A 23412-nucleotide genomic window follows, 5' to 3' on the forward strand; every position below is an offset into this window, starting at 1 on the left:
GACCTCGGCTCAGTTGCGAGAGTGATTGCCATGCAAGCACGGTCCCCTGGCACCCACATAAAAATGTCAGGGGTAGCAATTCACCCCCATCATCCCAGTTCTGCAGGGGAGGGGGCAGAGAGATCCCTGGGTCTTGCTGGCCAGCCAATCTTGCCCAGTTGCTGAGCTCTGGATTCACCTGTCTAAAAAATAACGGGGTGGCGGCGGCGCACGCCTTTAATCCCAGCACTCGGGAGGCTGAGGCAGGCGGATCTCTGCGAGTTCGAGGCCAGCCTGGTCTCCAAAGCGAGTTCCAGGAAAGGCACAAAGCTACACAGAGAAACCTGTCTCGAAAAACCAAAATAAATAAAGAAATAAATAAAATAAGTCAGCGAATGGGTCTGGAGAGAGACGCTCTGGCTGCTCTTCCAGAGGACACAGGCTGGATTCCCCGGACCTACGTGGCAGTGGACAAACTGTAACTCCAGTCCTAGGGGAAATCTGAGGCCCTCTCCTGGCTGGCACGGGCACTGCGTGCCGATGGTGCACAGACACACAAATAGGCCAGACACTCACACACACACACACACACACAAAAAGTAAAGAACAAAGAAAGAAAGCAGGCAAAGAGAGAGACAGCCCATATCTGTCCTCTGCCTGGGTGGTTAATTCTGGAACAGGCTTCACACTTCCTGCCTGAGGAGACAGTTGTAGTACCCGAATACCCCGGTCCATTCTGAGCCTGTCTTTCTTTAGTTCCTGTTGCGTCTGTCCCTGACCTGGCATGACTCTGTTTCCCTCATCCAGTTCACACCCAGCCCAGAGATCCCCGTCCTCTGCAAACCCCTTCATAATTGTCCCATTGAACTTGGAATTGCCACAGCATCCTCTGGGAGTCAGGAGCCCTGAGGGACTTCAGCAAGGCTCCCTCTCCACTGCATCCTTGTTGCCTCGCTTAGAAGGAGCAGTAACAATTCTCTCTCTCTCTCTCTCTCTCTCTCTCTCTCTCTCTCTCTCTCTCTCTACCTCTCTCTCTTTCTTTCTGTTGTTTCTGTCTCTCTATATGGCCCGGCTGTCCTGGATCTCACTCTGTAGACCAAACTGGCCTCACACTCACAGACATCTGCCCGCCTCACCCTCCTGAGTGCTGGGATTGAAGGCTGGTGTGACTATGTCCGGCCAGAGGCAGGTTTTTGTGCTTGGCTTTGCCTTCCATTGTCAGAACCGGGGCTTTTATACTGTGCACTTCGAGGAGACCTTGAGGGCATTGGGCGAAGCAGTTGTCAAGCCACCCTGCTGCCCAGGGAAGAGTAAACTGCTCAGAGGGAGGGCTAGGGTCCAGCTTAGGAAACTGGGGTGCTGATTTGGGTGGGACAGCGGCAAGAACAAACTGTAGTCCACATGGATTTAGAAGATAAAATAGGCTTTTGAGTGTTGGCCTTTCCACCTCACTAGCCCATTCCCATTCTCGGGAGCATTTTCTCTTTCTCAATAAGCCGTCTCTATGTCTATGAATTTGAAAAGAACAACTTCAATAACGACCTAGAGTTGGGCATGATGGCACATGCCTACAGGTCCCAGCTACCAGGAGGTTGGAGGAAGAGGATCAGTTGAGCTTAGGAGACCATTCTTGGCAACAGAGAGGAACCAAATCTAAAAGGTGGAAGGAGGGGCCGGGAGATGGCTCAGTGGTTAAAAGCACTGGCTCCTCTTCCAGAGGCCCTGGGTTTGATTCGAAGCACCCACATGGTGGCTCACAACTGCCTGTAACTCCAGTTCCAGGGGATCCCATACCTTCTGTCTCCTCAGGCACCAGGCATGCATGTGGCACACACACATACAAGCAGGCTAAACACCCATACACTCAAAATATGAAAATTAATAAATCTTAGGAAAAATAAAGGGGTGAAGGAGAGAATAAAACAAGGAAGGAAGGAAATAAGTGCTTGGTAAAATGCCTTCCTAAAATCCTAAGATCCTGAGCTCAGGATCTAGGAGTGTTTGCCTCCTAAACCCAGGACCCTCTTCCCAACTCCTCAATCCACATAAGAATACCAGGTGTGGTAGCGTGCTGGTAATCCCAATGCTGGGGACGAAGGGGGAGAGGCTGCGGCTCATTGACCTGCTAATCTAGACTAATTGGTGAGCTCTAGACCAATGACAGACCTTGTCTCAAAGGAGGTGAACTGCCTTCCTGAGGATGACACCTGAGGTTGTCCCCTGGCTTTATTATGCATACACACACACACACACACACACACACACACACACACACACACACTTAATTCCCAGCACAGAAAAGAGTCCTCTTACGGAGGACCCAAATTTGGATCACAGTTACCCACAACTGGTGGCTCATACCATGTGCCACACCAGCTCCAGCGATCTGACGCCCTCCCCTGGCCTCTGCAGGAACCTGCATACGTGTGTGCATACAGACTTGCACATACACACATAAATAAAAATAAAATAAATATTTCTTTTAGCGGGATGGTGGTGGTGGCGCACGCCTTTAATCCCAGCACTCGGAAGGCAGAGGCAGGCGGGTCTCTGAGTTCAAGGCCAGCCTGGTCTACAGGGCGAGTTCCAGAACAGTCCAAAACAAAAACAACAACAGCAAAGCACAGACTGGTTTTCCTCCGGAGCTGATGTGGGGTGGGAGAGGCAGCAGAGAGTCAAGGGTGGCTCCCAGGTTCCGAGCCTGGGTGACTGGACAGAAGGGTGGTGCCGTCGGTGCTCCTGGGGGAGATTCTGAGAACATTTGGAAGCTGGTGATCAGAAGGTCACCTCGGATCCTGGACCCTTAACACTTGTCTATTTGTTCAGACTTTTCTTGGGTGGGGGAGTATCTCCTGTAGCCTGTGCTGACCTCACACTTGCCATGTAGCCAAAGATGACCTTAAAACGCCTGATCTGCTCCATCTCTCAAGTACTGGGATGGCTGGGGGAAGCCACTTGGTCACATTAACTTTAAGACGCCACTGGACCTTCAAGTGGACAATCTATGTCTTTTTTTTTTTTTTTTTTTTTTTGGTTTTTCGAGACAGGGTTTCTCTGCATAGCTTTGCGCCTTTCCTGGAGCTCACTTGGTAGCCCAGGCTGGCCTCGAACTCACAGAGATTCGCCTGGCTCTGCCTCCCGAGTGCTGGGATTAAAGGCGTGCGCCACCACCGCCCGGCTACAATCTATGTCTTCAAGCGAGCACTCAAGAGAAGGGATGGCCTGAGAGTCACTGCAGCATGCGCGATACTGAAAGCCACCAGCTCAGAGGAAGGCTCTTGGCTTTGAGTATAGACAAAAAACTGAGTCCGGGGTGCCCCATGGCCCAGTGGCCCTGGGAGAGAGGGGGAATGAGTGAAGTTGTCTAAGAAAGATGCGTCACCTGGGACAAGAAGGTCAAGTAACTTGAGGACTGAGAAGCGGTCACTGGGTTTACAGTGTGGGCTATTGGGACAGTGGGGACCTTGGCAAGAGCAGCCTCTGGTGTAGGCCAGGAAACATGGCAGCGGCTGTGAGTGAGGATGAGGATGGGGAGTATGAAGAGAAGGGGTCCAGGGGTATGGACGCCTGAGCTGGTAACAGCAGGGTCAAGAGGGGACGGTCATGACTCTGAAAAATCGGTCAGCTAGCTGGGCGTGGTGGTGCACACCTTTAGTGCCAGCACTTGGGAGGCAGGAGTAGGTGGATCTCTGTGAGTTCGAGGCCAGCCTGGTCTACAGAGTGAGTTTCAGGCCAGCCAGGGCCACAGTGAGATTGTTCAAAAAAGAAAAAAAGAAATTCAGCAGCAGAATTGTCAGGATTCTGTTCCACAGATTTACCTGACATAGACATATGTATTCATATGTATATATGTGTGTGTATCAGAAGGAGAGAGAGAGAGAGAGAGAGAGAGAGAGAGAGAGAGAGAGAGGATGTAATGAGACTGTCAAATTCATCCTTAACATCTGTGTTTACCTCATAGCTTGCACAGATCACTGCAGCTATAATAATCTTAGTTGGTCCTAGATGGAAATGTTCTCCCCCCCCCTCCCCTTTTTGGTTTTTCAAGACAGGGTTTGTATAACAGCCCTGGCTGTCCTAGAACTCACTTTGTAGACCAGGCTGGCCTTGAACTCACAGAGGTCCACTGCCTCTGCCTCCTGAGTGTTGGGATTAAAGGCGTGTGCCACCACTGCCCCGCTGGGAAATTTTCTTTTTCATAATGAGAAGTGACTCAGGGCTGGCAGCTCCTAAGACTAAGTGACTGATGCTGTGACACAGTTGACCGTTGTGTAACCGTCTTCCTGAGGAGACGTGAAAACATGTCTACTCACCCCAAATAGGGCATCAAAGACAGGTCAAAGTAGGGATACCACCGAAGTCCAACTTGGTGAACAGATGAGCTCTACTGGAGGTTTCGGGGTTCCTTACAGGAGCAAACATCGCAGCATGGTCAAAATCTGGGAACCTGAAACACACTCACAGCCAGTCTGCAGTGCAGCATCTTAGTGAGTGTTCTTCCACACCACTCAGCTGGACTGCGGCTCTTCCAGGCGGTTAGGCTGGTTTTGGAGCTTATCCTGCTTGAGAGAGTCTCTCAGCAGACCTTACTGCTTCTATATGCTTGGGGAGATGAGGGACTTAGCGAATCTGGTCAGTTTCAGGGACTGTCTGAAGCCATTGAATTGCTAACTTCTGAAGTTTACGGGACTGGATGTAACTCACAGGCCTTGATGTGTATCAATATCTTCCAAATGGAAACATTTCCATCCTGGAGGGAGGCCAGCTAAAACTCAGGAAATCCCTAGAATTTACAAGATTCCTGAGGCGCCCTCCTAGAGATTATGTAACAAGACGAGCCCTCTCCAACCTGGGCAGCTGTCTGCAAGCCATTGCGGAGGGCTTCAGGGATGCAATCCTCACGAGCTGTCACCCAGGTTGTGATGCAGGTGCCTCAGTTACCCATGCTCCTGTAAACAACCCCAATAAACCCATTGACTGGCCAAGTTGGACCTTGTTGGACTCATTTGTTTGATCTGTTGTTGATTCCCTATCTGGAAAGAGTAGATCTTCCCAGGGTCGAGTGCGGGGGTGGGGTGTGTGTGTGTGTGTCACACAATGTACTGTAAGACCAAAAAACCCAGCCCAGCATGATAATCCATGAAAGTTGTACCCCCCTGGATCCCTATTCTTAGGCAGCTATGTGGGTCTGCCAGTCCCCTCTGCCCAGCTGCTGTTGCTGCTTACATCACCTCAGGAAAAGGCCTTGTCAGTCTTGTATGATTCAGGTGCTTCCTAGGACTTGTGAGTTTGTTTTACTTCCTGGGTCTTAATGAGCTTTTGGGAGGAAGGGAATGTTTCACCTCTGAGTACGTAGCTACTGGCAGCCCACTCCATCCTCCAGCTCTTACATTCTCTCTTCCTCTATTTTCATGATGTTGTCTGAGCCTTTGACAGGTGATACAGATGTTCAGGTATGTTTCCTCCATCTGCTGCTGAGTATCGGGCAGCTCATCACAGTAGCAGACACTTAGTCCCAGGAGCTTGACATGTGAGGAGTCTCTGTAGGACATCTCTCATTCCAAGAAAAAACAAAGTTTCCTGGGGCTGGAGAGGTGGCTCAGTGGTGAAGAGCACTGGCTGCTCTTCCAGAGGACCTGGGTTCAATTCCCAGCACCCGCTTAGCAGCTCACAGCTCTAGCCCCAGAAATCCAACAGGCTCCTCTGACTTCTGGGGTACCAGGCACACATGCAAAGTACACACATACATTTAGGCAAAACATCCACACACATAAGATAAATAATTTTTTTTTTTTTTTTTTTTTTTTTGGTTTTTTGAGACAGGGTTTCTCTGTGTAGCTTTGCGCCTTTCCTGGAACTCACTTGGTAGCCCAGGCTGGCCTCGAACTCACAAAGATCCGCCTGCCTCTGCCTCCCGAGTGCTGGGATTAAAGGCGTGCGCCACCACCGCCCGGCCGATAAATAATTTTTTAAAAATTAAAATTTAAAAAAGCTGGGTAGTGATAGCACACACCTTTAGTCCCAGCACTCAGGAGGCAGAGGCAGGCAGATCTCTGTGAGTCTGAGTCCAGCCTGGGCTACCAAGTGAGTTTCAGGACAGCCAGGGCTACACAGAGAAATCGTGTCTTAACAAACCAACCAACAAACCAAACCAACCAAACAAAAACAAAATAAAACCCTCAGAAAAACCAAAAAGAAAGAAAAGAGGCAGACAGCAGCAGTAATCTATGAAGACAAATATCGAGAGGCATTTTGATTTTTTTATTCTTTTGTATATGAATGTTACCTGCATGTATTGAAAGACCCCCGCTCCATTATGAGGACATGGGGCTTTGGGCCAATGAAATGCTCCCCCCCTATAACTTAGCCTAAGAAACGCCATTCTAAAGGAATCAGAAAAACAGGAGTTCACAGCCGTAGCCAGCCACCCGGCCTTGACAGAGATAACTATGGCCAGCCACCCGGCCTTGACAGAGATAACTATGGCCAGCCACCCAGCCTTGAGAGAGATAACCGTGGTCGACGGCCTTGGGAAAAAGACAGTTAAGTCAAATCAGGATATTTTATGGCTGGCCCCCTGGCCTTGAGAAATAAGCAGCTGGCCTGGGCAAGGCCAAATCAGCCACACACATACGACCCCAAGTTCACCCTGGCCTTCTGTAAAACAGCCAATAGGGACCCTGTAACTATGCTTCTCGCTTCTGTAACCGCGCCTCTGCCCCTGGGATCCCATAAAAAGTCCCCCTTGCCTTAGGAAAGCGCGCAAGTCCTCCAAGAGACTTCGCCCCAGGTACCTGGTCTAAATAAACCCTCTTGCTTTTGCATCTGATCTATGGTTTCGGTGTGTTCCTTGGGTTTGGGGTCTCTCCCGGAGGAAGATCTCAGCCGGGGGTCTTTCAGTATGTCTGCAACCAACAGGTGTAACAATGATGTTATGATCCCTTCGACCTCAGGGGCCTCCTTAGCCACAGCTCATAGGGACATAGCCCACCCCAGGAACCACTAGTGCTGGAATTTTTACCCAACAACCTTATGTTTCCTAGCAGTGGCCTTTCCCACCCACATAGTGTGTTCATTCCCACCACTCAGTGTGTCTTCATTCCCACCCACACAGTGTGTCTTCATTCCCACCACTCAGTGTGTCTTCATTCCCACCCACACAGTGTGTCTTCATTCCCACCACACAGTGTGTCTTCATTCCCACCACACAGTGTGTCTTCATTCCCACCACACAGTGTGTCTTCATTCCCACCCACACAGTGTGTCTTCATTCCCACCACACAGTGTGTTCATTCCCACCCACACAGTGTCTTCATTCCCACCCACACAGTGTGTCTTCATTCCCACCACACAGTGTGTCTTCATTCCCACCCACACAGTGTGTCTTCATTCCCACCCACACAGTGTGTCTTCATTCCCACCCACACAGTGTGTCTTCATTCCCACCCACACAGTGTGTCTTCATTCCCACCCACACAGTGTGCTCATTCCCACCCACACAGTGTGTCTTCATTCCCACCACACAGTGTGTCTTCATTCCCACCACACAGTGTGTCTTCATTCCCACCCACACAGTGTGTTCATTCCCACCCACACAGTGTGTTCATTCCCACCCACACAGTGTGCTCATTCCCACCCACACAGTGTGTTCATTCCCACCCACACAGTGTGTCTTCATTCCCACCCACACAGTGTGTTCATTCCCACCCACACAGTGTGCTCATTCCCACCCACACAGTGTGTCTTCATTCCCACCACACAGTGTGTCTTCATTCCCACCCACACAGTGTGTCTTCATTCCCACCCACACAGTGTGTCTTCATTCCCACCCACACAGTGTGTTCATTCCCACCCACACAGTGTGTCTTCATTCCCACCCACACAGTGTGTCTTCATTCCCACCCACACAGTGTGTCTTCATTTCCACCCACACAGTGTGTCTTCATTCCCACCCACATAGTGTGTTCATTCCCACCCACACAGTGTGTCTTCATTCCCACCCACACAGTGTCTTCATTCCCACCCACACAGTGCCTTCATTTCCACCCACACAGTGTGTCTTCATTCCCACCACACAGTGTGTCTTCATTCCCACCCACACAGTGTGTCTTCATTCCCACCCACACAGTGTCTTCATTCCCACCCACACAGTGTGTTCATTCCCACCCACACAGTGTGTCTTCATTTGAACTCCTTAACTATTGCCGCCACTGTTCTTACAAATGTTTTAACAAATCTATAAGACACTAAAGAGGTACAGTTAGATTGAGAAATGTTTTGCTAGGCATGGTGATGCACACCTTTAATCCCAGCACACGGGAGGCAGAGGCAGGCAGATCTCTGTGAGTTTGAGGCCAGCTGGTCTGCATAGTGAGTTCCAGGACAGCGAAAACTACACTGTGAGGCCCTTTCTAAAAAAGAAAAATAATTTTTTTTGAGACAGAGTTTCTCTGTGTAGCCCTGGATGTCAAACTCACTTTGTAGACCAGGCTGGCTTTGAACTCACAGAGATCTGCCTGCCTCTGCCTCCTGAGTGCTGGGAAGGTGTGCACCACCATACCCAGCAAGAAAGAAATGTTTTAACAGAGAGTAAGCAGGTGCTCACCATCAAGTATTCCAAAATTGTGCCAGTTAGTCTTCTACAGCTAAGGGTATCAGAGAGAGAGAGAGAGAGAGAGAGAGAGAGAGGACTCAGAGGTTAAGGGCACTGGCTGCTCTGCTCTTCCAGAAGACCTGGGTTCAATTCCCAGCACCCACATGGCAGCTCACAGCTATCTGTAATCTCAGTTTCAGTGGATCCGACACCCTCACAAGGACATACAAGCAGGCAAAACACCAATGCTCATAAGAAAATAAAAGAAAGAAAGGAAATAATTTTTTTTGAGACAGGGTTTCTCTGTGTAGCTTTGGAGCCTGTCCTGGAACTTGCTCTACAGACCAGGCTGACCTCGAACTCACAGAGATCCCCATGCCTCTGCCTCCCCAAGTGCTGGGATTAAAGGCATGCGCCACTGCCCAGCAAAATAAAATATTTTTAATAATACAGTTAAGGCCAGGAGGTGGTGGTGCACGCCTTTAATCCCACCACTCAGGAGGCAGAGGCAGGCAGATCTCTGTGAATTCAAGGCCAACCTGGTCTATGGAGCTAGTTCTGTGACAGCTAGGGCTATTACACAGAGAAACCCCGTCTTAAAACAAACAAACAAACAAAAAAACACTTGAAAGAAAGAAATATTAGCGAGATTCTCTATGGAACAAAACAATGTCATCATTTGACTCAATTGTTTCATTAAAAACAGCAATATTCGGGGTTAGAGAGATGGCTCAGTGGTTAGAAGCAATTGCTACTCTTCCAGAGGCCCTGAGTTCTGTTCCCGCTGTTCTCAGTACCTAGGTAAAACGTCTGGAACCTGCCTATAACTCCAGTTCCAAGGGATACAAGGCCTCTTCTGGTATCTGCACACACACTGTACACACATCTAGATAAATAAAAATAAAAGCAAATCTTTAAAAAAAGAAAAAAAATTAAGCAATGCTGGGTATAGCATGGATGGGAGACACTAGTTCACTGAGCGTCCATAATCCATGGACATTTTCCTCAAGCTGTGTGGCCTTCCCACCCTGCTACAAGGCCCCTTCACATCCTCTGATGGTGTCCACACCGCTCAGCTCAGCTCAGCTCAGGCGCACAGGCCTGATCCAGGCTGGATTAGTCCGGGGAGGCCCCAGTTCTCAGTCTCAGGCCCCCGACTCTGTAGCCCTTTACTTTACAACAGCGACACCTGGCGGTCGAGAGGGTCTTAGTCAAGCAGAATCTTCATGTCCCGTAGGCTTTCTTCCAAGAATCACTTCTATGTTATTTTATATCATTATCTGGATTTTATTTATCATTATTTTTGCATGTGCAAATGTTTTGCCTGTGTGTCTTTAAACATACTGTATGTATTTTGTGTTCACGGAGGCCAGATCAGGGCTTCAGATGCCTCGCAACTATAGTTTTACAGATCATTGTAAGGGCCCGAACCCGGGTCCTCTGGAAGAGCAGCATGCGCTCTTAACCACTAGGGCACCTCCAACCCATACGCGTTTTTTGTTTGTTTCTTTTTCTTTTTCTTTTTTAGTTCTTCAAGACAGGGTTTCTCTGTGTGACCCTGGCTGTCCTGGAACTCACTCTGTAGACCAGGCTGGCTTGGAACTCAAGAGATTTGCCTGCCTCTGCCTCCCGAGTGCTGGGATGGAAGGCGTGAGCTGCCACACTGAGCTGGTATACTTTCTTGCAGGGAAGAAACATATAAACTGCATACACTGGGGTAATAGTGGTCCAGCCATGACACAAGCTAAACCCTTTTTATTGTTTTAAGATCCATTTTCTTTTCAGCCGTGTGTGGGTGTGTACGTAGGGGTGCCGATGCTGGAGGAGATCCAAGGCGTTGGATCTCCTGGTACTGAGTGACAGCTCTGGAAATTGAATTAAGGTTCTCTGTAGGACCTGTATGGCTTCCCATCCTCCCATCCATCTCTTCAGTCCCCAACCTAAGTCTTTACTTTGTATTTAGTGTGTGTTTGTGTGTGTGTGTGTGTGTGTGTGTGTGTGTGTGTCGCCTGTGTGGGGTGCACGCATACCACAGTGTCTATGTGGAGGTCAGAGGACACTGTGGAGTTGGGTCCCTGATTCCACCTTTACATGGGCTCCAGTGACGGCACTCAGGTGGTCAGCCTTGTGTGGCAAATGCGTTGCTCACTGACCGGTCTTGATGGCTCATGGTTAATCGTTTTTACCTGCACTGCTATCTTTTTTTTTTTTAAGATGTATTTATTTTATTTTTTGTGTATGAGTGTTTTGCCTGCATGTATGTGCATGCACCACATGCATGATTGGGGCCCTCAGAGGTCTGAAGAAGGCATCGGATGCCCTGGAAGTGGAGTTATGGAGGATTGCAAGCCACCTTGTGGGTTCTGGAAACCCAGGTCCTATAGTGATATTTTATTTGTACTGAAATGTGATTTGTATGTTAATAAATAAAGTTGCCCAGGGGTCAGAGCTATTAGCAAGCCATAGGAAAGCTGGGCGGTTGTGGTGCACACCTTTAATCCCAGCACTTGGTAGGCAGAGCTAGGCAGATCTCTGTGTGTTCAAGGATACAGCCAGCATGGAGACACACGCCTTTACTCTCAATTCCAACCATAGAAGACCTGGAGGTCTGTACAGACAGGCAGTGACTAGGAGGTCATGTGGTTGGGTTTACAACCAATGAGAAGGCAGAACAGAAACTATAAAAAAAGATAGACACAGGAAGTAGGTCTCTTTCGGAGAGGTACAACAACAGCGGCAGTGAAGGGTAAGGTTTTTAGCTCTTAGCTATTGCTCTGACCTCTTGGCTTTCATCTCTATTGGCTCTGTGTTTCTTATTTAATAAGGCGGTTGGTTACATCTACAGGGTCCTCTTTACAAACAGCAAGCGCTCTAACTGCTGGCGCCTCTCCAGCCTTGCGCTGGTTCGTTTAGTCATCTGTGAACTGCTGTGCAAGCTGTAAAGCCCTCCCAAACTCACAGCATTTGACTTTCTTATCCCCCTCCCACAGGACCTCCGGCTTGCCACGTTTCCTTCTGGGTGAGCCAGACACACTCTCGTCTGGGTGGCCCTTCTCCAATCCTTCTGATGCTGTAGCATTAATTTTTCTTTTTGCAAGGCACGGAGACACACAGCTTTACATCCAGCACCCAGGAGGCAGAGGCAAGTGGAACTCAGTGAGTTGCAGGCCAGTCAAGGCTACTGCCACACAGTAAGACCCTGTCTCAAAAAAGAAAGAAAGCAAAACAAACTGCTGTGGAACAACCCTTTTCTACGTTAAGAATATGCTTTACTCTCGTTGGTTAATAAAAAGCTGACAGGCTGATAGCTAGGCAAGAAGTTAAGCGGGAAAGCCAAACTGAGACTGATGGGAAGAAGGAGGGCTGAGTCAGGAGAGGCTCTGAGACAGAGCCAGTCAGCTGCTGAGCAAGCAGGACGTTAAAAAATGAGGCAACAAGCCATGAGCCACATGGCAAAGCATAAACAGAAACATGGGCTAATTTAGAGATAAGAGTGAGCTAGTAACAAGCCCGAGCTATCGGCCAAGCATTTGTAATTAATATAAGCCAAGTGGTCAGATGGGGAAACATCCATTTACAACAAACAACTGGGGCTGGTGACATGGCTCAGAGGGTCACAGCAAAGCTTCCAAAGCCTGTCCCTCCTCTGCTGTCTTCCAGTCTGATCTTCGTGGGGAGCTCAATAATAACTGCTCTCTCAGCGGCTCATGGGAGCCAATCCATTAGGGACTGATGGGCCTCATGCTGCTGAAGTTTGGGGTCCTTTATCTTAAGAATGGGTGGGTACCTTTGAACTTCTCTACTTCTGCAGCACTCAGGCTGGTCCCATCCACATCCATATCCTGCAGCCTCACGGCACAGGTTACAGGAGCTCCCATTGCTTGTTTAAGTTCAAGCAATTCAGATGCAGAGACCTCCCAGATTATCAGTTTCCTGTACTGGGCCACTATCAGTGCCCCATCTGCATGCTGAGTCATGAACTGTCTCTTACTCTGTATCAAAGGAAAGGCCTGAGAAGTTGTAACAGTTTCTACCATGTTCTCTCTTCCTTGAGAGCTTGTTTGGAGGTTCTAGCAGGGGAGCGCAGCTACTCGTATACCCTTGACCGAAGACCGGTCCTCCTCTATTGAGGGAAGGTCGACCTCTTCAACCAAGCGTGCACCTTCGGGAGGGATGCACATGGAGCGGTGAGGGAGGAAGGGGACACCCGCCTAGCCAGCCAGATCAGCCGAATCAACCTGGCAACCAATGGGGTGACAGATGTCGCAGCCAGATCGCCCTCACATCCCTCTCTTCCTTATCATATAAGTTATGTGACTGTTGCTGTGATAAGACACTATGACCAAAAGCATCTTGGGAAGAAAGGGTTTTATTTGGCTTACACTCCCATGTCACAGTCCATCAGTGGGGAAGTCAGCACTGGAACTCAAGTGGGAATCTGGAGGGAGGAACGGAAGCAGAAACTATGGAGGAACACTGCTCACCGGCTTGCTCCTCCGGGCAAGCTCCTTTCTTCTACAACCCAGGACCACTTTCCCCAGGGATGGCATGACCCAGAGTGGGCTGAACTGACCGGAACCTGCAGGAATAAAGGTCCCTGAGTGGCGAGGCGTTGAGTGGGAGGACTGGAGATAAGAAATAAAGAAGACAAAAGCAATAGCTGGGACCAGCAGGTCTTCCACAGCTGATGACTCATGCCAAGCAAGCTTATTAAGAAGCACAGCATCATATATACTATTTGCAGGAGGAAGATGCCCAGCGTCAGCAGAGAGCTGAGTCAATGTTGGCAAAGAGAACAGGGAATACCTTAGACACAGCTGCCTAAGAACTGACAACCACAGTCCAGGGGGAAGAGTCTGGTCCCCAGAAACTGCAACCTTGACTCCTACAAGGCACCAGCTCCAGCATCAGGCCTTGCCAAGTCCATACCTGGACAAGGGCACAGAACTGAAGTTCCCCTTGATCAGAGGCTCTGAGAAAGTCTTGAATCGGTCTGGATCCCCACACCCGACCCTCCCACATCAATCATTAATCTACAAAATGTACCACACAATTGCCTCCACGCCAATCTAATGGAGGCATTTTCTCAAGTGCTGTTCTCATCCCAGACAACTCCACATTGTGTCAAATTGACGAAAACCAGCCAGGACATTCAGCATCTGGCTGTTTCTGAGTTCCTAGTTTGAAGTCCCAGAAAACGCTGTTCAGCACAAGTTTAGTTTACATTCTCTGCCCCTTGCATCCTGCTGGCTGTGAGAAATGGCATGCAGCATCTCGGGTTGCCCTTGTTCCCCGTGCTTCCTGTCACATCAGCGGCTAGTGCAGGGGACAGCATCCACACGTCTCTTTCCTGTTGTAAACCCTCCCTACACAGGGAGTACATCAATGTCTTAATCTGGGAATGCAGGCGTCTCTTTTCTTTCCTTCTTCTCTCTTTTATATTTGTTTGTTTTGCGTATGTGTGTGTGCCTGAGTGTAGGTGTGTGCATCACAGGCATGCAGGAGACTGCAGATGTCAGAAGAGGGTATCAGATCCCCTGGAACTTGAACTATAGGTAGTTGTGATCCATCCACCATGTGGGTGCTGGGAACTGAACCCAGGTCTTCTACAAGAGCTGTAAGTACTCTTAACCACTGAGCTATCTATCCAGCCCTGTTTCTGTTTTTTTTTTTAAAGATGTTTTATTATTTTAAGTGTGTGGTGTGTGTATGTGTGTGTGTGTGTGTGTGTGTGTGTGTGTGTGCGCGCGCACATGTGTCAGATCCTCTGGAGCTGGACTTACAGGCTGTTGTAAAGACACAATGTGAGTGCTGGGATTTTTTTCTAGTTTGCTTTCTGTCTTTTTTTTTTTTTTTTTGGGTTTTTCAAGACAGGGTTTCTCTGTGTAGTTTTGCGCCTTTCCTGGGACTCACTTGGTAGCCCAGGCTGGCCTCGAACTCACAGAGATCCACCTGGCTCTGCCTCCCGAGTGCTGGGATGCTTTCTGTCTTAATACTCTATTGTGGTAAAGAGACACCTTAACCACAGCAGCTCTTATAAAGGGAAACAGTTAACTGGGGCTGGCTTGTGGTTCAGAGATTTAGTCCATTATCATCATGGTGCCACATGGCAGCATGCAGGCAGACATGGTGCTGGAGGAGGAGCTAAGCGTCCTACATCTTGACCTGCAGGTAACAGGAAGTGGTCTAACCACCTCACTGAGCATAGCTTGAGCAATGGAGACCTCAAAGCCCACCCCCACAGTGACACACTTCCTCCAACAAGGCCACACCTACTTCAACAAGGCCACACCTCCTAATAATGCCACTCCCTATGAGCTTATGAAGGCCAATTACATTCAAACTACCACATTCCCCTCTCTGGCCCCCATAAGCTTATAACAATATCATAATGCAAAATGCATTTAATTCAACTTCAGAAGTCCCCATAGTCTATCATAATCTCAACAATATTTAAAAGTTCAGTCTCGCCGGGCGGCGGTGGCGCACGCCTTTAATCCCAGCACTCGGGAGGCAGAGGCAGGCGGATCTCTGTGAGTTCGAGGCCAGTCTGGACTACCAAGTGAGTCCCAGGAAAGGCGCAAAGCTACACAGGGAAACCCTGTCTCGAAAAAACCAAAAAAAAAAAAAAAAAAAAAAAAAAAAAAGTTCAGTCTCTTCTGAGATTCATGCAATCTCTTAACTGTACGACCCTATAAAAATCAAAATAGCCAGGCAGTGGCGGCAGCGGCGGCGGCGGCGGCGCACGCCTTTAGTCCCAGCACTCGGGAGGCAGAGCCAGGCGGATCTCTGTGAGTTCGAGGCCAGCCTGGACTACCAAGTGAGTCCCAGGAAAGGCGCAAAGCTACACAGAGAAACCCTGTCTCGAAAAAACCAAAAAAAATAAAAATAAAAATAAAAATAAAAAAGTAAGCCGGGTGGTGGTGGCGCACGCCTTTAATCCCAGCACTTGGGAGGCAGAGCCAGGCGGATCTCTGTGAGTTCAAGGCCAGCCTGGGCTACAAAGTGAGTTCCAGGGAAGGCGCAAAGCTACACAGAGAAACCCTGTCTCAAAAAACCAAAAAAATAAAAATAAAAATAATAAAAAATAAAATAAAATAAAAAAGTAGATCACATACTTCCAACTTACAATGGCACAGGGTATACATTACCATTCCAAACTGTAGGGAAGGGAGCACAGTGAGGAAATCCTGGACCAAAGCAAGAGCAAAAACCAGCTGGGCAAACTCTAAACTCTACATCTCTATCTCTTGGGCTGTTTCCACTCCCTGTTCGCAGCTTTCCTCAACAGATATCCCATGGCTTTGGCATCTCCAACATCTTGGTGTCTCCAAGGCAATCCAGGCTTCAACTTTACAGCTTCATGCAATGGCCTTTCTAGGCCTCCATTCAAGGACACCCTTGACACATGCCTGGCCTCAGTGGCTTTCCTTAGTCTCAGAGGAATTCTACAACCCCTTTCTTCTATCCGTGAAGCCATTACCATGTGGCCAAAGCTGACAAATTCTGCTGCTTACTAGGACTGAAACATGGCCCACTCATTCAAACACATCTTCACCAGCTTACTGTTTTTGATGGTTTCCTTCTCTGCCTAAGCCTGGCTATCCTGAAACTGGATCTGTAGACCAGGCTGACTTCAAACTCAGAGATCGATTAGCCTCTGCCTCTGGAGTGCTGGGATTAAAGGCATGCACCACCACACCCACCTCTAAGCTTTTCTTTAATCCCTTTTCACTTGTTGGAAACTTATCTGGGTGGGATCTTGCCCTGAAGTCACTACTCCATTTATTCCATTTTTAAAAAAGATTTATTTATGTATACAGTGCTCTGCCTGCAGGCCAGAAGAGGGCACCAGATCTCATTACAGATGGTTGTGAGCCACCATGTGGTTGCTGGGAACTGAACTCAGGACCTCTTGAAGAGCAAGCAGTGCTCTTAACCTCTGAGCCATCCCTCCAGTCCCTTTATTCCATTTCTTAATCCAATTATCTCCTTGAACACAGGACTTAGCTCCACTCTACTTCCTGGTGCCCCTTTTCTCCTCAAATTGTACATTTTGTATTTTTCCTTCCTCAGTTTGCTCCTTTTCATTTTAAATCTTCATTAAAGTTACCATTAATAACCACACAACAGAGACTATAGTAGGCTGTTTTGAGATTTCCTCTGCCAACAGAATTAATTCAAATTCTCTTCACTTTAGCCTCAGGTAGACTCTTGGGACATGAGCAAAAGGCAGCTACATTCTTCAATAAAATATCACAAGAATGATCTCTAAGCAACATACTAAAAGTCTTCTCCTCTGAAACCTCTTGAGCCAGGCCCCCACAGTTCACTCTCCCATGTGCCTACTAGTATGGCCCTTTAAGCCACTGCTTTTATAGCCCAAAGAATTAAAGTTCAAGTTTGTGGTAATATTTTATTTGTACTCCCCAATAAAGCTTATCTGGTGATCAGAGGAAAAAGTCAGCCATTATGTTAAACATAGAGGTCAGGCAATAGTAACACACACCTTTAATCCTAGCATTTAGGAGGCAGAGATTCATCCAGATCTCTGTGAGTTCAAGGCCACACTGGGAACAGAGCCAGGTGTGGTGGCACATGCCTTAATTCCCAGCACTAGTTAACCATAGAAGTCTGGAGGTCTATACAGACAGACAGGAAGAGATAGAGCTGGGCGGAGAGAGGAAGTGATGTAGCTGGGTGGAGAGAGGAAGTGAGATGGCAGGACACAGAAAGGATATAGTTGTGAGTATACAGGAAGTAGCTCTCTCTGGAGGCTGAGGAGTTGGTGAGGTGAGGTTGGCTGTGCTTTGTCCTATTCCTCTGATCTCTCAGTTTTCACCCCAATATCTGGCTCCGTGTTTTTTGTTTTGTTTTGTTTTGTTTTGAATAAGACTGTTTAGCGATTCATCTTACACAAATCCCTCCAAACAAAACATGGTCAGACCTATCGCAGCAATACCCCAGCCTGGTACCAACTTCTTCTCCTTCTCCTTCTCCTTCTCCTTCTTCTTCTTTTTCAAGACAGTGTTTCTTTGTATAGCCCTGTGTAAATGGAGGTAAAGTTTTTCTGTCCTGACTGTCTGGTCCCAAATAAACACACAAAGGCTTATACTAATTACAAAATGCTCAGCCAATAGCTCAGGCTTATTATTAACTAGTTCTTATTTTAAAATTAACCCATTTCTATTAATTTATGTATTGCTACATGGCTCATGGCTTTACCAGTCCTCTGGTATCTTGCTTCTTGGGAGGCTTGGGAGGCTTGCTCCTGTCTCTCCCCGCTCCGCCATTCTGCATCCCGCCCAGCTATTGGCCAGTCAGCTTGTTTATTAAACCAATGACAGTGACAAATCTTCACAATATTCACAGTGTACAAAAGGATTTTCCACCAGGTGGTGGTGGTGGTGCACACCTTTAATCCCAGCACTCGGGAGGCAGGGGCAGGTGGATCTCTGTGAGTTTCAGGCCAGCCTGGTCTACAAAGCAAGTTCCAGGACAGCCAGGACTGTTACACAGAGAAACCCTGTCTCAAAAAACAAAAACAAACGAACTAAAGGATTTTTCACAGCAGCCGTGGCTGTCCCGGAACTTGCTTTCCAACTTCTGTCTTGGTTAGGGTTTCTATTGCTGTGAAGTGTCACCATGACCATGGCAACTCTTATAAAAGAAAAACATTTAATTGGGGTGGCCTACATTTTCAGAGGTTTAGTCCATTATCACATGGTGGCATGCAGGCAAACATGGAATTGGAAAAGGAGCTGAGAGTCCTACATCTTGACCTGCAGGTAACAGGAAGTGGTCTGACCACCTCACTGAGCATAGATTAAGCAAAGGAGACCTCAAAGTCCACCCCCACAGTGACACTCCGTCAAGGAGTGTTGGGCTTCCTCCATCAAGGCCACACCTACTCCAACAAGGCCACACCTCCTAATAGGGCCACTTCCTGAGCTTATGGGGGCCAATTACATTCAAACTAACACACATTCTGTCTTAGTTAGGGTTTCTATTGCTGTGAAGAGACACCGTGACCACGGCAACTCTTATAAAAGAGAATATTGAATTGGGGCTTGCTTACAGTTTCAGAGGTTTGGCCCATTATCCTCATGGCAGGGAGCATAGTGGCATGCAGGCTGATGTGGTGCTGGAGAGGGAGCTGAGAGTCCTACATCTGGATCAGCAGGCAGCAGGAAGAGAGAGAGAGAGAGAGAGACAGAGAGAGAGACAGAGACAGAGACAGAGACAGAGACAGAGACGGGGCCTGGTGTGAGCATTTCAAACCTCAAAGCCCACGCCTGGTGACACGTTCCTCCAACAAGGCCACACCTCCTCCAAGGCCACACCTCCTCCAAGGCCACACCTCCTCTATCAAAGCCACACCTACTCCATCAAAGCCACACCTACTCCAACAAGGCCACACCTCCTAACAGCACCACCACCCCTCTGGGTCCGTTTTCACTCAAACCACCACACTGTCTATGACTATGGTAAGGACCCTGAGCAAAAGCATCTTGAGGAGGAGAGGGTTTATTTGGCTTACAGGTACAGTCAGTCCGTTATCGGGGGAAGCCACGGCAGGACCTGAGGCAGAGACCATGGAGAACGCTGATACTGAACGCTTACGCCTCAAGGCTTGCTCAGTCTTCTTTCTCATCCCACCGGAGACCACCTGCCAATGGTCGTTACCCCCTACAGTGAGGGCCCTTCCATTTCAATCAGAAATCAAGAAAATGTTCCACAGGCTTGCCTACAGGCCAATATAATAGACGCAGTTTCTCAAGTAAGTTCCCTCTTCCCAGACATGACTAGGTTTGTGTCAAACTGGCAAAAACCAACAGCAGAGACCAAAACCTGGGTCTTCTGCTACAGCAGTACACACTCTTAATCACGGAGCCATCTCTCCACTGTGTTTCTTGTTTTTGGAGTAACGTAGCATATCTTATTGCTCACAGCTGCTGCCAAGGATGGTAATACATTCTCTAGTCTACTAATGGTTTGGGGGCATCCCTGCAGTCACGTGTCCCCATCTATCAAGGAGGATACCTTCCCTACACAAACAGCAATGCTCCCGGTCAGACAGCTTGACCTTGGCCGCTTGTCCTATGACCCCACTTAGGGAGCATGTGACTACAGCAAACAGGCACACCACTGCATACCACACGAGGAAAGGGAACATATGCGGAATGCTTCCAAGGATGACCCACCCTTACGTGGTTCAGCCTCAGCTTCCTGTAGGACACACAGAGAGGTCTTTGCGCTCACAGATAAGCTCTAGGGAACCTGGAATGTTAAACACACGGGGTTGTTCCTTCAAGAGAAGGAATGCATAATCTTTTTTTTTGCCCAGAAGGTTGGGAATAGACATGTTTAGTAATCTGGTGACCTTTGCTCTGTCTGTGTGGCTAGAGATTTTTCCTGCACCAGATCCTCTCACAGACCCTTACTTTTTCTCAATCTATAGAACCTATCTTCGTGGACCTTACAAAGAGTTTCAATCTAATCTGTATTTAGCTTACTTTGTTCCTCTAGGAGATTCAGGTATGCTTTGTTGTCAACTTGGGATTGAGTCAATTATCAGCAAAATAAGTTTTCCCCAAATCGTGCTGTGCTTAAATATGCCTAAAATAAACTACTTGGAGTTATACTCTAGAAGTTTGAACCAACGCCAGCTACCGAGTTGTGTTGAACCTAACTACCTTCTTGCCTCCCTTGCATCGTTATTCTGCTGGCCACGGTAGTTGTGGGGGACCCCCTAGCTTCCTGTCACAGCACTCACTGCAGGGGCTTTGCAACATTTTCCACAATCCATTTGTGGTGCCAATTACACTGTGTGACGTTTCCTGGAGCGACACAAACGAATGACATAAACAAGCATTCGTTCACTCCAGATTTATCAACAAGGACAGACCAAAGAAATTGCCAAGCACAGCGGCATATCTATAATCCTAATAATTGAGAGGCAGAGGCAGGTGGATCTCTGTGAGTTCAAGGCTAAACTGCCCTACATAACAAGATCAGGCCAACATGGGCTACAAAGCGAAACTTTGTCTCAGAAAAGAAAAGAAAGACGTTACTCTGCCCAAATCTGATTTAGTGAACCTGATTATTGAGATTACTCACAGGATTAGGGATGAGAGTCACTTACAGGAGCACGGGTGATTCAAAGGCAGCTGCGTAAGGTAAAAGGCACCCCCAGCTGGCGAGGGGACGCAGGACAGCTGCATGCCTAGAACTCCATGCACAACTTCCAGGCAGCATGGTGTGTCTGCAATTCTCCTCTGCCCAGCTGCTGTCACTGTTACTGATAGTGCTTTGTGAATCTTTCAAGTTCCTGAGGCCTACAAGCTTTGTTTACTTCCTGAGCTTTATTTCATTTACTTCCTCAGGAGTAAGAAGCCTCCCTCCAGGAGGGAATGTTTCCGTCTGGAAAATATAGCTTATATTATATTATAACAGTTAATTAGTTTGAGAATTGTTTTACAATGATTACATATCTTAAAACCTCATGTTGCATGTCATAAGTATATATAATTATTGTCTGTCAATTATGCCATAATAAAGTTGGGGGCACTTCTATAACAAGCATCCTTTATGAAATGTTTGCATGTGTGCAGTTTGAGATAGATACACTCCAGAGGGGGAAACTCTCTCTTAATATGAAAAACAAATAAGCTCCATCATGGTGGCACATGACAATAATCCCAGAACCCAGGAGACTGAGGCAGGAGGATCACCATGAGTTCCAGGCCAGCCTTTGATACAGAGTGAGGCCCTATCTCACAGAACCAACTGTACAAGTTACTTATCTTGTGGCTTTGACAAAACACCTGATAAAAACAATGGAAGGCAAGCCTGGCATGGTGGCGCACGCCTTTAGTCCAGCACTCGGGAGGCCAAGGCAGGTGGATCTCTGAGTTCCAAGCCAGCCTGGTCTACAGAGCGAGTTCCAGGACAGCCAGGGCTACACAGAGAAACCCTGTTTTGAAAAACAAAACAAACAACGGAGAAACAAAACCTCAACAACTTAAAGAAGGAACGGTTCATTTTAGTTTAGAGTTTGGCAGGCAACGTACAACGACAATCAGGGTAGGAGGAGCGCCTGATAAGAAACTTCCCATCCGATGCCAGACTTTCTTTTTGGGTGGAACTAAATCCCCCCAGGGCAGAGAGCTGACTGCTGACAGCTGTCAATACAACAGCAGACTCCAAGGAAACAGAGAACGGCTGGCTGAACGGAGCCCAGCTCACGGAAGCAGCAGGCAGAAGCCTGCACAGACTAACATAGCTACTGTCCACTTTTAATAGCTCTTCTCTGATTGGTCCTAAGTCTCACCTTATTTGCATACCCCATTCAACCAATCAGGGCTCCGACGATTTCTCCATAAATTCGGGCACACCTGCAGCTTCAAGATGCTTTCTCCTCTGAACTTTGTAGAGACAAGGGAGACTTCAGAGCCCAGTCCTCACCTCACAGACACCCATGCTTCAGGACTTGCCAAATCTGTTCAACTTCCGGGACTCAACCAACAGCTGCCGCAGGCTCAATGAGTCCTCCAGGGGGACTCACTCCCGCTTCAGCCACCAGAGGCCTAAGACTCCAACCTCAGACATGTCAGGGTCTCATGTGACCCGGCATCAAACTGGTATCAAACTCGATGTGCCCCTGAGAATGACCTGGAACTCCTGCTATGCCTCCCAAGTGCTGGGATTCTAGATGTGAGCCACTATGACTGTTTATATTTTAAAATCGTGTTTACAGATTTTGAACTAACACTGAGAAATGCTTATCCCTGTTGACTGAGAAAAGCAAAGTCAAATTTAACCCACAGTGAGACAGACATCGTGGTGAGGGCCTGTGTCCCACCCCTTGGGAGGCAGAGGTTGAAGCATTGGGAGTTCAGAACCAGACTCTGTTGTCTGAGAGTTTGGGGGCAACATGAAACCCCCCCCCAGGAAAAATTAAACCACAGTGGAACCAGGCATGGGTGTGCACGCCTGTCAGCCCTCACAGACTGAGGCAAGAGGATGACAGTCCACTGCCAGCCTGTCTCAAAACGGACAGCTAGGTTTCCTGGCTAGACACCAGTAATCCAACATGGAGGAGCAGGAGTTCAAGGTCATCTTCAGCTACACACCCAGCCGGAAGCCAGCCTGAGCTGCATGGGACCCTGTCTTGGAAACAATCACTACTTGGAAATATAGCCATTGATTTAAAAAAAAAAAAAATCACTACCCCAACCTACAAACCAGACAGAAAAGCTCTGAGCTATAAAAGCACTGAGGAAGTCAGGTGGCAGTGGTATATGTCTTTAATCTCAGCACTCAGGAGGCAGAGCCAGGTGGATCTCTGTGAGTTCGAGGCCAGCTTGGTCTACAGAGTGAGATCCAGGACAAGCACCAAAACTACACAGAGAAACCCTGTCTCGAAAAAACAAAAACAAACAAACAAACAAAACCACTGAGGGAAGCCATCAGTGGCTTTCAATGCATGGTTGACAAGGATTTCTTTACAAAAGATTTACTTACTTTTATTTATGTGTACGTGTATCTTCATGAGTTTGTGAGCACCACATTCGTGAAGGTGTGCATAGGCCGGAGTGCATTTTATTTGTAAAGAGAAGAAAAAAAAAAAAACAGAAAAAAAAATGTGTGTCAGATTTACAAGTATGTATTGAATTATTTTTCTTTTATTTTTTTTTGCGGGGGGGAGGGGTGTTTTTGTTTTTATTTTGTTTGTTTGTTTGTTTGTTTGTTTGTTTTGAGATAGGGTTTCTCTGTGTAACAGCTCTGGCTGTCCTGGAACTCACTCTGTAGGGCAGACTGGCCTTGAACTCACAAAG

This window comes from Peromyscus maniculatus, chromosome 6 (genome assembly GCF_049852395.1).
Source record: "Peromyscus maniculatus bairdii isolate BWxNUB_F1_BW_parent chromosome 6, HU_Pman_BW_mat_3.1, whole genome shotgun sequence".
Taxonomy (NCBI): Eukaryota; Metazoa; Chordata; class Mammalia; order Rodentia; family Cricetidae; genus Peromyscus; species Peromyscus maniculatus.